Here is a 17,054-nt window from a genome sequence, read left to right as displayed (position 1 = left end):
GTAAAACATTGATCAATCTAGGTACACTTGAGCCTGGGTCTTTAAGGAATAACAGAACGTCATCAGCATACATGCGTATCTTACGTTCACTGCCTCTTATTGTTATTCCCTCTAAGGTTGGGTCCTGTCTTATTGCCTGTGCTAATGGTTCGAGGTACAAGGAGAAGAGCGTGGGTGATAGATTACAGCCTTGTCTTGCCCCTCGCTCTAATTTTATCGGTCGTGACAAATGTCCACTTGTCTTTATTCTAGCAGTCGGATATGAATACAGTGATTTAATGCACTGTATCACTTCTTTGTTGAAACCAAATCTTTCCATAACTTGGAATAGTTAATCCCATCCCACTGAATCAAATGCTTTTTCTGCATCTAGGCTGATTTAATATTGCACTTGTCTTATTCTGAGAAATGTGGTCCATGACATGTAGTGTTCTCCTTATATTGTCCTTTGTCTGCCTATTTTTTTATGGAACTAGTTTGTTCTCCATCAGTCAATTCTGGGATTATGTTCTCCGTTCTTTTGGCTATTATTGATGCATATAGTTTATAATCTGTGTTAAGAATTGCGATAGGTCCTTCTTATTTTTCTGCAGTCCTTCTTATTTTTACCCTCTTTTGGGATTACAGATATGATGGCCTCTCTCCATGACGGTGGGAGACCCCCCCCCCCCCTCCCTCAGAGTCCAGTTAAAACAGGCCTTAAGTAGAGGTGTTAGTTGTTCTCTGAAGGTCTTGAACTATTCTGAAGGGAAGCCATCAGGGCCTGGAGACTTGTTTACTTTTAGTTGAGATATTGCTTTATTAATTTCTTCAGTAGTTATTTCTGAAGTAAGTCTATCATTTTGCTCTGTCCCAATTTGAGGGTAGATTGAGTGAATTCAAAAAGTTCTCTATTGTCTGTGCATCTGCCTTCTCTGGTTGCTTGTACAGTTTTGTGTAATATGATTCAAATGCATTCTGTATTTCATCTAATTTGTATGTGATCTTCTTTTTGGGGCCTTTTATTTTTAAAATGGTTTTCTGTGCTTGTTGTTACCTGAGTCTCATGCTAGTAATTTGGTTGCCTTTGAGCCTGCTTCATAATATTGTTGTTTCAGGAACCTAAGCTTTTTCTCTACTCCTTCTCTATAAATCTGGTCAATTTCCTGTTTTACCTTTTTGAATCTCTCGTAATATAAGAGGGTCTTTGTATTGACAAAGAGATCGTTCTAAGTTTTTCTTAGGGTTTCCTGTAATATCAGCAGTTTCTGTGCTTTAATCTTTTTCTTGAGAGAAGATGTGGCTATGATCTTTTCTCTAATAACCGCCTTAGCTGCATCCCATAATGTAGCAGGAGATACTTCCCCATTATCATTATTCTCCAGATAATGTTCAATTCAGTCTTTATTGATTCCTTGAATGCTGGATCATTCAGCATGCTTGTATTAAGTCTCCATATAGTATTTCTTGGTTTGCCATCAAGGTGTAGAGTAAGGTAAACTCCATTATGATCTGAAGCCGCTCTGCCCGATCCTACAATCCTTATGTGTGTGTCTATCTGCACTGTACATGAAAAATAGTCTAACCTGGAGTATTCAGTGTGGCGGGCTGAGTAAAAAGTATACTCCTTATCTGTCTTGTGGGTGTCACGCCATACTTCGAGCAGTCCTAGATCCTGCAGTATCCTATTGATCTTTTTAGCATCTAGACTCATTTTCCTATTTGACTGAGTTGAGTTTTGTATGCGTTTCACCAAGTGTTAGTTTTGTAGATGACAGCGTTTGAAAGTATATTCAATGAACGTTTGACCCAGGTCTTGTCTCCATGGAAACCGGACTGATAAAGATGCTCGGCCAGACAGACCCACACACGCACAGTCTTGTTCAGGTAACCTTGTGGGGACACACAATTCAGTCCTATTCAAAATCCTATTTTCCCTAAGCCGTACTTTTACCCTTAACCTGACCCTAAACTTAACCCGAACCTTAACCCAAAAAATCTTAACCCTAAACCTAACCCTAGCTCCTAACCCTCGCGCCTAACCCTGACCGTTAATGTAATTCTAACCTTAACCCTAAACCCCTTTAGAAATACAATTTGACCTCATGGGGATTAACATAATGTCCTCAGTTGGTCACATTTTTGTTTACTATTCTTGTGGGGACTTCTGGTTAAAAATGTCCACACACCCTCTACCAGTCTGGGAATCAATTTGGCCCAGAGTAGACATTTTCACATCTCTCTAACTCAATATGACCTTGTCACAATGAAAAGTAAAGTGAGTGAAAGCAAAGGGAGTGTAAAAAAAACTAAAACCACAGGTGGGTGAAAAAATTGTTCATTGACAAGCTCTGAGGCTAGTCTTGTCCTAAATCCACCTGACGACTGGCCAAAACAAATCCATTTAGGATCTCAAATAAGGCTTGATTTTGTGCCAGCTTTCACACTCTTGCCTTAATCCCAACCTTGTAAATGTGGGAACAAGAACAATACGCAGCCCATTTTATTAAAATGCCCAGCCCTACATTTGACATCTGTGTTACAGTAGTTTTCCCTTGGTTTTTAAAATGGAATTGGTGTTTTTTTATGAGCGTTTTGGCCTTTCTAAAAGTCTTTCATGGGTATGCTCTCAAACTCTTCTCTCACTCTCTCAGTTCAATGAGCTTTATTAGAACAAATGTTGTAAATATTGGCAGTGCAGTTTTACACATGCATTGTTTCTCTCTCCCTCCTTCGGTTTGACACAGTCTAAGGGGCTGAGGGAGAATTTGAGTGCTTCTAAGCTTTCCCCCAGCGTAGGTCATTAGAGAGAACAGACCGAAACTCTCAGATTGTTAAAGCAGCCGGGAGTTAGTCCCCCCCCCCCCCCGGCCTCCCCATTAGGTTTTATTAAATTGGAAGCAGATAACTCCTTCCATTATTTTGTCCTCTGCACTGTTCTGATGTGAATGGGGTTAGTTGAGATATTCCAATTTCATCCATAACTTTTTTCTTTTTTTTCTCCTTTTTTCCATTTCTCAGTTTTCCGTCAATCTCTTAGCTCTGCCCATCTCCATCTTGCTTTCTCTCGTCTTCGTCTCTGTCTCTCACTTCTTTGTCCGCCTATCTCTCTCACTCTCTTAATGTCTTGAGCATTCTATGCAATCATATATACAAAAACAACTTCAGGAGTTGAGGATTTTGATGGATGATGGCACAACTAGAAGCTGCTCTTAGATTTGTATGGGAGGGCTCTATATCTGCACATATAAGGTAGGGGGCTTATTCTGGTCATTTAGTGTGTGTGTGTTGTGTCAAAGGCTATTTGTTCCCGCTTCTTCCTCACTCGTTTTCCGAAAATGTCACTAGGGGGTTTCTGGCTTGCTCCGATGACCTTCCCACTGATTCTTATTACCCTGTTCAATGGGTTCTGACTTGTGTTCCCTAGAGCATCAAACCACCCAACAATATTAAAGGCTATTATGGATTTTATGAAGCATTTATAAAATGCTTTAAGGATTGATTGGTGTACATTAAACTTCCTCAATTTCCGTAGAAAGAACAGGCATTGTTGACATTGTTGACAGCGAATGTGTTCAGTGATTCTTTTGAAGAAGAGCTTGTTGTCGATGATGGTTCCTATGGTATTTGTAGTCTTCCACTCGCTCAATGATCTGTCCGTTAATCTCTAATGGTAGGCTGGTCTCTTCTGAAGTCAATGACCAGGTCTTTGGTTTTGGTTGAATTGAGGTCTAGGTAGTTTTGACCATAGTGAAAACATCGGAGTTGCCTGCTGTTTCCAAAATGACTGTGTCATCCCATTGCTTAATGAACATAATCTCCTAGTGTGTTTGTATTATAAATTGTATTTTAATGTTAAGGACTCTTGGAAGATTAGTCCAAATGGGGACTAAAAGAGATCCTAATCAAATCAAATCTGGGTGTGAGCTCCTACAGTCGTCAGTGTTCAGGGTGAATAACACACGAGAGATGGTAGAGCTTTGTGTTGATCCTGTAGAGATGAGCTGCAGTGACCATTGAATCTGACCAGCAGGAGTCTATTTTTCAGGAAGGAGAGAACCCAGAGAATCAGATGTGGCTTGACATTCATGTTCTGACGCTTTTGACCCTTTGAGTCTGGACTGTAGAGAAATCCACACATACCATTGTGACGTGCAGTACCAGTCAAAAGTTTGGACACACTTACTTACTCATTTCAGGATTTTTCTTTATTTTTACTATTTTTTAAATTGTACAATAATATTGAAGACATCAAAACTATGAAATACCACATATGGAATCATGTAGTATCCAAAAAAGTGTTAAACAAATCTAAATATATGTTGAGATTTGTAAAAGTAGCCACCCTTTGCCTTGATGACAGCTTTTCACACTCTTGGCATTCTCTCAACCAGCTTCATGGGGTAGTCCCCTGGAATGCATTTGTTTGTGAGACGCAGAGTAGGTGAAAGGATGATCTCTGCATGTGTGGTTTCCACTGTGAAGCATGGAGGAGATGGTGTGGGGGTGCTTTGCTGGTGACAATGTCAATGGTTTTATTTAGAATTCAAGGCGTACTTAACCAGCATGGCTACCACAGCATTCTGCAGTGATACACCATCCTATCTGGTTTGCGCTTAGTGGGACTATCATTTGTTTTTCAACAGAACAATGACCCAACACACCTCCAGGCTGTGTAAGGGTTATTTGACCATAGAGTGAAGGAAAAGCAGCCAACAAGTGCTCAGCATATGTGGGAACTCCTTCAAGACTGTTGGAAAAGCATACCAGATTAAGCTGGTTGAGAGTGCCAAGGGTATGCAAAGCTGTCATCGAGGCAAAGGGTGGCTACTTTGAAGAATCTCAAATATAAAATATATTTTGATATGTTTAACACTTTTTTTTACTACATGATTCCACATGTGTTATTTCATAGTTTTGATGTCTTCACTATTATTCTACAATGAAAATAAAAGAAACCCTGGAATGAGTAGGTGTGTCCTAACTTTTGACTGGTACTGTAGGTGTTGGGCTTCTCCAGGTGGGTGTTGGCACAGTGCAGTAGAGACAGAACCGCATAATCAACACCCCTGTCCTGCTTTAGGTAAACTGGAGTGGGTCTGTATAAGAGCATACCAGCTTATGTAGCTGGGGGACAATCGGTCTTTCAAAACTCTTCATCACGAAAGGCTAAAGCTACAGGGCGGTCAATGTATCATGATGGTTTGCTCTGTTTAGGTATTGGGCATATGGTGTTTTGCCAGAGCTTTTGAAAGTCTCACAGAAAACACTTCACAGTTGGTTAGGGCAAACCTTTAGTTGACCATCACTAATGTCGTCTGGCCCAGGTGATTTTTGTTTTTGATTTGTCGATTTAAATGCAGCTTCCACATCTTTTGGTTGCACCTTAACATTTATCACAGTTTGTGACATGTTAGGTCAGAGATCAGCTCCTCCCTTTCATTTGCAAAGTCATGTTGGTCAAATTTACAATAAAAAGGGATTGCTACGTTCTACTGAATGATTTTCACTTTCTCTCTGTCCCAGGAGACTGCTATGAGCTTTAGTATTACGCCCTGCTCTTAGACTCCCATGGCAGCTCTCAGTAAAGTATACAGGCCTCATTCAATTGATTTAAGACCCCACTTTCAATACTAGTGTCACTGTAGTTACTAGATTCTCGACTATAGGATACTTCATTGGCATTTTTGAGCCCATTTCAGTTACATTTCAGATAAAATGGACACTCAGACAGTAACAAATGGCGGGCCCCAAACCTTTGTTAGAAGTTTTGAAAAATCTACCATTGCTTTTCCCCTTACAATTTCCTAATGGACTCTGCACAACTCCCGTCCCCAAGTGCTATTCTCAACACACTTTTGTTATTGTCGGTCTTTCTGTCTGTCTATCTGGAAAGCAATCTGTTAATGTCCATAACAGCCTCTAGATATGTGATCTTGCGGACTTCGAGAGAATGAAGAATGGCGCTTTTGTGTTATTCTCATTCAGTTCTGTAGTCGTTTTTAAATGTTTTGTTCATCATTTGTTCGGCCATTTGGCTGAATGTTATCCCCTCCATCTGGTTTCATTCTAGTGGCTAGCGGTGCTTCTGTAGTGTCTGTGATTTCTGTGTACTCCTTCAATTAGGGGTTAACAATAAAGGGCTTTTTAAGATGTGTTGTTGAGCTAAGGCTTCTAAGGTGGTTTTTGCCTGAAAACAGCAGGGAGCCTATGGCCCGCACTAGTTTAGCAGCACTAGCTGGAAGCGTGAATGCCAGCGAGCAACGGTTCACTGTAGTTCAGGCTTTACTGCCGCGGGAAGAGATGGAGCCCAGATGTGTAATTACAGTAGCGCTGCTGCTTCAATCCACACTACAGAATATCTGCCCTGGTACTATGACAGAGATTGGGGATAGAGATGGAGGGGGAAGGGAGGAAAAAAGGGGGGGAGAGGGAGGTAGAGATAAGGAGAGGGAGGGAAGAGAGAGGGAGAGTGTTAATGTGTGTATGCGTGTCTGCTATTTTTCTATCCTCTGATGTGCTTACCACCACATTGACAGCTTGATGGAGGATGGACACCTTTCTCACTTTCATCTCTTTCCCTCGCCTTTTGTCCTTCTCCCCCCTCTCTCTCTCTCTTTCCCTCTCCCTCTCCTCTCATTGACCTTGTAAAGGGATGAGCTCACCAAGGCAGCTCTGCTGACGTCATCCCCAACCTGCGATCGCTAGATACCACCAACCCCCTGATGCCTTCAGCTTCAATAATCACATCACTCTCCTTAGAATCCACCACTCACAGTGCTTCACTCCAGCTCCATCGAAGATGGGGGGCGGCTTTCTTCCGCAGCTAGCACATAACGTTCTGAGAACCATATGTTTCTTCGAGCTTGGCGAGAGCCTAGATTTCCTATGGTTATTTTTGCATTCAACCTTCCCACAATTATCTGGGAAATGGTGCACAGTACTTGCTTTGCTTTTGGAAAATTCTCAGCACATTTTTTAAAATGTCTTTTTTCTTGGTTATTTCATTACTTTAACAGAAGGTTTCCTAAAAGTTCAAACATGGTTACATTTAATTCAAGGAATGTTTTCCTACTGGTTTGACGTTGAGAATGTTCTCAAAAAGTTCAGAGAACGTTTAAAAAAAAAAATTTAGTACTTCACAGTGAAACCAAGTTTCCTCTTGGTTCTATTTAAAGTCATGTAATCAAATTATTCCAAGAATGTTAAGAAAACGTTCCATAAAAACCACAAGAAATCTTAAGTAACATTCAGAGAATGTTCTAAGAATGTTATTTAAAAACATACATTCCATTCCCAGCATCAACAAAACTCTTTCTATCCTCTATTTTGTTGTGTGTTCAGGTGTTGGCTGCGCCCACTAAATGGCCACACACTGAAAAAATGAGGGGTTCAACAAGAGTTCTTCTAAGATCTTCAAAGTTCTTCGAAGAACCTTAGGGTTCTTGGCATTGAAAATTCCCCCCCCCCAAAAGGTTATTCCAAAAACCCCATAGAAGGTGGAGTTCATTGAAGGAACCTCCTTGGTTGGTGGGTGGTTCTTGCAGGAACCTAACTGCCCAACTGAAACATTTCAATTTGAAAGGACATCAGGTGCAGGCCACTTTAACTGAAACACGTAAAGATCTCCTCAATTTAAGGTAAGGTTTGTCCCTCGTATGATCTAAATTGATATTGTTGTATGATGATACCATCTATCTTTTGCTATTTGTCCCAATCTTTCTAAAAACAGAAAATGGACACAATTCAATGGATATCAATCAACAACAAGGTAAAAATATGTAGGCTATAAGAATATGTTGAAGGCAAGCTCTAATGCGTGCAGATGACTAAACTGCTCACTTGTGTCTGTAGGTATACAGATGAGGAGGCACGCAAAGGTATGTCATTTGGTTTTGTTATGTTATGCAGGTCACAAGGAATGTGAATGAAAACCATTATCAAGACACTTGTTTTTTTTGTTGTTTTTTTCAATCACTTTCTCCACAAAAACCAAGGTATGAATTCTGCGTGTGGTGCCTGTTTTGTTAATCATCTGTTTTTGGGATTCACAGACGTCACCCTCCCTACACCACTGCAAAATCATCCTGGCTATGGATATGGAGAACATTTAACATCAACACGCCAGAGGATATAGCCATTGGACTTGGGGCTCTGCTGGGAGTTTACCTCATTTCGATTTTATATCTTCTGTTTAGCCACTAAAATCATAATAACCACTGAGAACTAAAATAGTGACTTATTGTTATGCATATTAATAGTATTATTAATCGTAATAATAGGGGAGGGGGGTAATTAACACATTTAACCCAAAAGGTTCTTCAAAAGGTTCTTTTGAGGATCCATTAAAATAGGTTCTTTGAAGAACTTTTAAGGGTTCCTCCACAGTTTCAGTTTGAAGAACCCCTAAAGGATACTCCAGGAACTTTTTCTTTATAGAGTGCACTTGATCTTAATGAGTGTTTGTTTCCTTTGAAATGGGGTCTGTTTGAATAGACAAATATTGATAGCGGTGTCTGCATAAAAAAAAAAACATGGCATGCTAGCAGTGGACTAGTTCCATGGATAGAGAACAAAATATTATAGTTTTGAATCGCACTGATGCTGTCACAATAAAAAAAATGTTTTGCATGATTAATGCCTAAGGAATTTAATTTACATGTGTCCTATCTGTGCTTGTAGTTCACCCCCCCCCCCCCCCCCCCCCCAAAAAAACGAAATGTTACTGAAACATGTTAATTAAACATCCCAGGAAAATTTCTGGGAACCATAGTAAAACGTTCTCCAAACTTTCCTGCTACCTAAAAAAGTATTGTTCCCAGTACAGGTGAAATGTTGACTTTCGTTCTCACAACGTTTAGTTCTTTCTTTTTATTTCCTTCTTTCTTTCTCCTTTCCATCTTCTTCCTTTCTCTCCGTCTTTCACTCTGTCTCTCTGTCTGGCCTGTTGTCTTCTCCACACTAGGGCCATGTGTTGTGGAGATCAAGGCCTGTTAGCAAGATTGAGGAGTGATCCAGAAGTTTCCGAGTCTGGTGTGTGTCTCTCAATTACACACACATGGGCACACACACACTGAGACCCCTTTTTCTGGTGGCAACCAGAGCATTGACCTCAGAGTTCCACATTGCTGAATGCAACAGTTGTTATTTTAGGGGTTTAGGTGCTCTGAAGTCCCTCTGTCTGCCATTTATCTGATCTTAGATCTGTGCCATTGCAGTGGAAACGGTGGCTAATGACCGTTTCTTCAAATATTAAACTATAGTCGCTTGCCATCGCATCGTATTTCCAAATATTTAGTAGGAATTATCAGCATTATCATGTCATCAAATTTACTTTAGACAGATGGCAATGTTTTCATTAGCTAGCAAAGTTCATCAAAAATATCAAGCAATGCTAACATTAGCTAGCAAAAATTTGATGGTTTCCCCTCAATCTTGGCGAGCTAACATTATACTGCATCTAAAGTCAATCTGGCGACATCCCAATGATGACAAAAGGTTTTCCTACTAATTATTTTCCTCCTTTAGAAATGTAATTGTATTTCCAAGCCACTGTAATGCCCTTTTAATGAAATCTTCATCAGCGCCCATTGACAATGCACCCGAGTAGAACGCTCAGTCGGGCATCTGTCCTAACATGATTGTTCAAAACAGGTCGCACGTTTTGTCACAATACTTATGAATAGTGTCGTGTGCCATCTCGCGTTGTTATCCCATTTTGTGTGTGTGTGTGTGTGTGTGTGTGTGTCTGTCTGTCTGTGTCTATGTATGTGCACAAGAGATACGGACTTCTCAGCCATCTGCAGACATTCAGTTTAGGTTGTCCTACAGCAGCCACTGGAGCTCCTACGCCTTGTTAGTGCGATATGCTATTATTTAAACTTGTGGAGCAGGCCTCAAGCTGCAGAGAGAGAGAGGTGAAAGGGGGATGAGGAAAGGGGAGGAGGAAGAGGGGAGCGGGCCTCAAGCTGCAGAGACAGAGAGAGAGGTGAAAGAGGGATGAGGAAAGGGGAGGAGGAAGAGGGGAGCGGGCCTCAAGCTGCAGAGACAGAGAGAGAGGTGAAAGAGGGATGAGGAAAGGGGAGGAGGAAGAGGGGAGCGGGCCTCAAGCTGCAGAGACAGAGAGACAGGTGAAAGGGGGATGAGGAAAGGGGAGGAAGAAGAGGGGAGCGGTTGATGAGTGTGTTTGTATCAAAGTCACGGCAGCAAAAAACCTTTGGTCTAATTTTCCGGTGCTGCATGAGTTAAAACAAATGCACTTTATTTGGATCGTCCACCTATAGACGCAGTAACACATGAATGACGAGTGCATTTCTGTCGACATGCATGACTTGATGTCAAGCTTATTCAACTATTGGGATTTATTTGCCCCAAAAGTGACGTTTTTGTTAACTGGCTCCTCTTCAATACATGCCAACCCACTTTATTCTCACCTCACTCTCTCCATCGTCTATCAATCTATTTCCCTCATTTTCTCCATCATCTCCCTTCCTGTACTGTTTGCGCATCCTTTATATCTCTCTTGCTAGTTAGTATTCTCAACTTCCAACTCCTCCTCTTTTTCTCATTTGCACAGATGGGGTGTGAAATACCCAGCACACTAACTTAGCATCTCTCTCTCTCTCTGCTCTCTCTCTGCTCTCTCTCGCTCTCTCTCTCTCTCTCTTCTCTCTCTCTGCTCTCTCTCTGCTCTCTCTCGCTCTCTCTCTCAATTTAAGGGCTTTATTGGCATGATAAACATATGTTGACATTGCCAAGGCAAGTGAAATAGATAATAAACAATAAAAAAATGAATAGTTAACATTTACACTCAAAAGATCCAAAATAATAAAGACGTTTCAAATGTCATTTTATGTCTATATACAGTGTTGTGATGATGTGCAAAAAGGGAAAATAAATATAGGTTGTATTGACAATGGTGTTTGTTCTTTACTGGTTGCCCTTTTCTTGTGGCAACAGGTTCACAAATCTTGCTGCTGTGATGGCACACTGGTATTTCACCCAGTAGGGAGTTTATCAAAATTGAATTGGAAAACAAATCCTTTGTGGGTCTGTGTAATCTGAGGAAAATATGTGTCTCCAATATGCTCATTCTCTCTCATTCTTACTTAGTAGACATGCCTCATTTACACACACCCTTACTTCACTACTAAAGCCTCAGTCACCATACAGATGCAGGATCTTAATTTGAGCCAGTTTGCTACAGCAGGAAAATAATCTCTGCAGCAACAGGAAATGTGAAGCTTTTTTTAACCTGAAGTACACTACAAGTTTAAAATGTCCTGCATTGCAGGAGTTATCCTGCAACAGGGTGATCAAATGAAGATCCTACACCTGTAAGGGTGATCCTTGAGTACTTGATGCCTTCCAGATCTAAGCCATACTTTCCATTATTTGCACATCATCAAATATTTTCACATCAAATAGTGCTATTCTTTGTTAGCCTTTTTACAGTTGGACTTCCATAGCTTAGTGTTTTTTTCCCCACTAATAGCCAGGTTGTTCCATTAGATTTCAATCACTTTTTGACCATACCCCTTTTGATTTGAATGAAACCTTCCTTACATTTTTGCCCATGGTAGAAGTGGTCAGAAAGTGGCTTTTTGGACCTGAATGCCAAAACATTCAGGAGATAGAGGTGCACAAAGTTTGCCCAAAGTTGACCAATTTTGCACACCCCACCGTACCATGAGATATACATGTATTCATCTATAGAAAATATAAACGGTTGAGTTTGATATAATTTCAAAGTGAATATAATCAAATGGAACAACCCAGCTGCTAGCCACATGTTAGCTTCTTAGTTCTTCTTGTAGCTCTTGTTTCAAACTCAATGTGCATAATGTGTTCTAATGGACCTTTAGAAAGGTTTAACTTAGAAGACTGCTCTAGGAGTGGTGATTCTCATAGAACACCGTGGAGAAGAGGCTAGCCTTAAGGTTAAATAAAATGCTATTTTATTTCCACGCAGGTTTGGTTCCTGAGTTAATTAGGTAATTAACATCCCATCATGCTTAGGGTCATGTAAAAAAATGCTGGGCAGGCCATCAATTTGGTTACCATGATAATGCCCCCATCCACAGAGCACAAGTGGTTGCTGAATGGTTTGATGAGCATGACGACGACGTAAACCATATGCCATGGCCGTCTCATTTCACATGACTCGGCCCAATTGAACGCTTATGGGAGATTTTGGAGCCGCGCCTGAGACAGCATTTTCCACCACGCTGGAATTTCTCGAAGAAAGAATGGCGTCGCGTCCCTCTAATAGCTGCAGACACTTGTAGAATCTATAGCTGCTTTGGCTCGTGGTGGCCCAACACTGACACTATGTTGGTGTTTCCTTTATTTTGGAAGGTACCTGTATATCCCTATGGCTCACTCACACGCAAACACCAATATAGACTAGGTCCTGTTCAGTTATTTCCCAGAAGCGTCTTTGTGCCTGGGAAACAAAGACTGTTAGTATTTGTCCAGGAGTAGGAGATGAAAGGAAGAGGATAGAGCGAAAATGAAAGGATGAGATGAGAGGGCACCGCGGGCCCTATGGATAATACCGGCCAGTGTGCTCTTCCTCTCCAGATTACAGTCAGGTTTAATTTAAGACTGTGGACCTGAGGCTTCCCAGGTAATTCTGCCATTAGGTTTCCCCTAGATAGGAAAGAGTCTCTCTAACCCTACTGTAGCTTCTTGGATGGATTTTGGCTGGAGGCGAAATAAACACACACACCTGTTTTGGTGAGGTGCTGGCTAGTGGAGTAGAACACACAAACAAAGAAAAGTAGAGTTACTTCAGGAGCTCAGATGCAATCATTTTATAACCAACGTTTTGACAGCCAAGCTGTCTTCATCGGGTTATATTGTCAGCAGTTAGAAGACTCGTTGGGCAATAGGTCAGGATATCCATTTTGCAGTCCATGCTAACAACACGGGGCACGCACGTGCTGATTTTGGCCGTCCACACCAGTCGCGATCAGGACACGCAGGTTGAAATATCAAAACTAACTCTGAACCAACTAAATTAATTTGGGGACAGGTCAAAACTCATGAAACATTCATGGACATTTAGCTAGCTAGCTTGCTGTTGCTAGCTAATTTGTCCTGGGATATAAACATTGGGTTGTTATTTTACCTGAAATGTACAACGTCCTTTTTTTTCTGGATCTTTATAGATTTTTGAACAATTTTGAGTCAGAAAACATTGTGTGTTCTCTACACCGACAATTAATCCACAGATTAAAGGGGACATTTAATTTAGTTTCAAGTAACCGCTCCTTCTTCAGTAGTAGAGTAGTAGTCTTCTTGTTCTTCGTCTGTGGACATTATATGGCGGTTGGCAACTAACTTTAAGGTGCGTTACCACCACCAACTGGACTGGAGTGTGGACCTCAGTTCATTTTTCAATCACTGACGTGAGAATGTGCTCCTATAAACCAATGAGGAGATGGGAGAGGCGGAAGTGTGTCAAGTGTAGAAAATGGAACCAAGTTCGATGTAGCGCCTGGCTACGCATACGCTTGTTGACACGCTAGCAGTTTATGTACAGTATGTGCACATTTATTTTGCAACGCTCGCACACGCAATGTGAGTGGTCTGGTCAGCATGTGAGCCCAACTTCTTTGGAAGTCTTGGGCAACATCTGAATAGTCGAAGAGGCTTCCTCTCCTTGTCTGCAGTCCTTCTTGAGCAATGATAGTGTACAGACTTCAAGAATTGGCATACATTTGTTTTTAGCTTACCTTAAGTGCATGACCAACTTCTAGTACTAGGAAAACTCATGATTGACTAAACGTAAACCACACCAACCCAATAGTCTTATGTATGATGATGTTAACTGTGGTTGTTGCAGGAAATGAGCTATGGTTTATAAGGATATGATTTCTGATAAATGCGGAGATTAGGCTGTGGCTGTCATAATGGGATGGCACCCAACTGGCACCACTGGTCTGGCACCGAAGGCACAGCTGGCACCAGTCTACCCAGACACACTCAGAGACTAGGGTCTGGATAATTACTGCTCTCTTTTGGTGTGTGTGTGTGTGTGTGTGTGTGGTGGGATGTGGCGCGCACAGACACTCAGACACTTGATCTCTCGCAAACATAAACACACACTTGCATATGCACCGCACCCACATAGGCACTCATATACACAAACATGCGACACTCATTACATTACTCATACACTCACCTCCTCAAATTGCACATTCACTTTTCAGCTTCAACTTCCCTGTTATGTAAAATAAAACTATTAGTCAGTAGAAACACATTTCCACAAACCAACATGTCATTTGACAATGCACCTCAATTGTGCCGAATCCTGTTTGCTGGAAAGCACCTACTGTAGGCTTATCTCTTATCTCTCTGCCCCCTCTCATTGACCAACTCAAGTTGATGACCGACCGGGGTACTGCAGGCTGCCATTTTAAAATAATTGAGTTTATCAGAAGCAATTATTGCTACCATGATTGTCTTCCATAATGTATTTTATTTAGTCGACGATTGACCATGAAGATAGTCATTTTCCATTCACTATAATGGTGGATCCTGTTTTCTGCTTACAATGCCTGCTTTACCGCGTTCATCCTTAAACATCCGGGGCTTCAAAGAGAAGGGGCAGTCATTCTCCCCTGGTGTTTTTACATTCCGCCTGCCCTATAGTAACCCCACCTGCTCTCTGTCTCCCAGGCATGGCCAGTTGACTCGGATAACTCCATTTCCTATCCTCTCATCTCCTCTCGTTTATTGCAAATTGCACTTTTGCCCCAAACAAATTCATTTTTCACCGTAAAGTGGTAGTGGTGGTGGATGGTTATCTATTCTGGTCTTGGTCGGCCTCTGATACAGCAGATCTATGTTACTTTATTTATTTTTCTTTCCTGTCCTGTTACCTCTGACCTTCACTCTATTTCTCTCGCACTCTCTTTTTCTCTCGCACTCTCTTTTTCTCTCGCACTCTCTTTTTCTCTCCCACTCTCATTCTCTCTCTCACACACACACACACACACTCTCTCTCTCCCCCTCTGTCCCATCTCTCTCTCTCTCTCTCTGTGTTTCTCACACAAACTCTCACATCGCCCATGACCCTGTTTCAAAGAGACCCCCTAGCAGCTAAACAAATGGAGAGAGGCAGAGGGACTGAGACTGAGTGAGCACCATATGCCGTAGGCCTCGTTAAGGGATACTTGATAGGGAACACTCGTTGGGGACAGCCAGTTAGCCAGGTCAATCTGGTCTGTGTGCGAGGAAGCAAAGCCATGAGGATGGAAATGTGGACATGGTGGGTGTATTTGTTGGGGGGGCGGGGGTCTTTCCTTCTCCTATCAGTGTGCTCTATCAGTCTGCCCTAGGATAATTTGATTCCCCACTTCCTACCTTCCTTGAATCCACCTCTACGCACTGTCCCCCCTCCCCTCTATACCTCTCATCTCCCTCCAGGGAAAGGTATTGATCCCTCCATCCAGGATGCCTGTGTAGAAATGTGATGCAAGGATAACAGGCCTAATGGTATTATTCAGGAGCCACCATGGCCCCTTTTTCTCACCACAAATACACACGCACGCGGTGGAGAGGTCCTTAAATCGCACAGACGCACGCGCGCACACACACACACACACACACACCACTGAGACACGTAGGCTCTGTGTTGGCTTTGTCAAAGTGAATGTGGCTTTGTCAAAGTGAATGTAACTTCTGGGTGTCAATAAGCATGTGGCTGTATGGTCACAGTGTGTTTTCTTTAGGTCTTTGTTTACTTGTTTGTATGTTTTTGACAGATGTGTGCTTGTGTCCATGTGAGTGAGAGAGAGTGCAGGTGCGGCCAATTTAGCTGGACAGGCTGCAGACTCTGTAAGAGTGGTGTATAATAGCATTAGTGTCCCATTACAGTTCTAGTCTGTTCTGAATGTGTGCTGTATCGTGTTCTCTCTCGCTCTCTCTAAAACACACACACACACACACACACACACACAGTATTCTCTTAATTCTCTTATGCCTGGAAGTATAACCACACCACAGGCGACTGCAGTGCAATCACAAAGTCCATTTGGAGTAGGGGGAGAGAGTTTGTGTGTGTGTTTGCATCCGTCCATGTGTGTGCCACTTGGTGCCCTATTCTCTATGTCTAAATGGATGGGGCGCACACACACATTTCTCTTTTCGGATGGATCTTAACCATGTCGTGTGGAAACTTGAGGAATATGCAACAGGACACCAGATTCCAATGGCAACCAAACACTTACCCTTCCTCCCACCCTTGCCTTATCATTGGCCTTGACAAGATTCTTTCATAGTCCAAGCCCACTCTTTGCACCATACATTTATACCCTGACTTTCACGAGGGTTGGTTCTTCTATCCTTGTGGGGACCTAAAATCTCAAGTCCCCACAAGGATAGTTAGACAAGAAAAAATATCCTTAGTGGGGACATTTCCCACTTACCCATTAAGTTTAGGAGTTAGGTTAAGGGTTACAATTAGGGTAATGGGTTAGGCAATTTAAAAAAAAATGGAAATCAATGTTAGTTCCCCATGATGAAAAAATAACATTGTGTTTGCGTGTGTATGCACCTGTGAGTGAAAGTGCAAAGTTGAGTGGGTTTGGGTGCTTTAGTATTGTGTGGGTTCGGTTAAGTGTTATTCTGAGTTGAACATGTTGGGGTGGGTCTATGCCTTTGCCGAGTGAGTTACATGACATCAGTCTTTGTTGATAGGTGGTTTTATGGACCACTAATCTAGGATTAGTGTGTAATTAGAGTATCAGGCTGAGTACATAGTGACTTAGTTTGTCGCTTTGTTGGTGTGTCAATAGCGAAGCTTTCAGATGATCAAGGTCTTTCAACGATGCTATGACTGTTCGTCCATGTCTTTTTGAAATCATCAGTTTTAGGTCTGTGTGTAAAAGCAACTGCTGTCTTTCCTTTTAAAAAATGTGAACAACAGGAACAGGAGAAACCGATTTGTAGAGTACTATGACGATCTCACCGCACATCATCGCTGCCAGGCTCATGTTACTGTTCGACATTACACATTCCATGTCCTGAAATGTGACTCTCTCTCACTACCTTGGCATGATGTGTCA

At 41.8% G+C, this 17,054-nt stretch overlaps 1 protein-coding gene and 1 long non-coding RNA gene across 2 annotated transcripts in view; both read left to right on the top strand.

The window, feature by feature from the left end:
* The window catches only part of LOC109905263 (alpha-1,3-mannosyl-glycoprotein 4-beta-N-acetylglucosaminyltransferase B), a 222,983-nt gene that overhangs the window by 89,010 nt on the left and 116,919 nt on the right, over positions 1-17,054 (top strand). The window lies entirely within an intron of this gene.
* On the top strand, positions 6,438-8,333 carry LOC109905264 (uncharacterized). The gene is made up of 3 exons (XR_002257244.2): positions 6,438-7,750; positions 7,834-7,859; positions 8,034-8,333. It is a non-coding gene; the product is annotated as an uncharacterized LOC109905264 (long non-coding RNA).

The sequence above is a fragment of the Oncorhynchus kisutch genome, linkage group LG15 (genome assembly GCF_002021735.2).
Source record: "Oncorhynchus kisutch isolate 150728-3 linkage group LG15, Okis_V2, whole genome shotgun sequence".
In the NCBI taxonomy this organism is placed as follows: Eukaryota; Metazoa; Chordata; class Actinopteri; order Salmoniformes; family Salmonidae; genus Oncorhynchus; species Oncorhynchus kisutch.
This window is presented reverse-complemented; position numbering and strand designations above follow the sequence as displayed.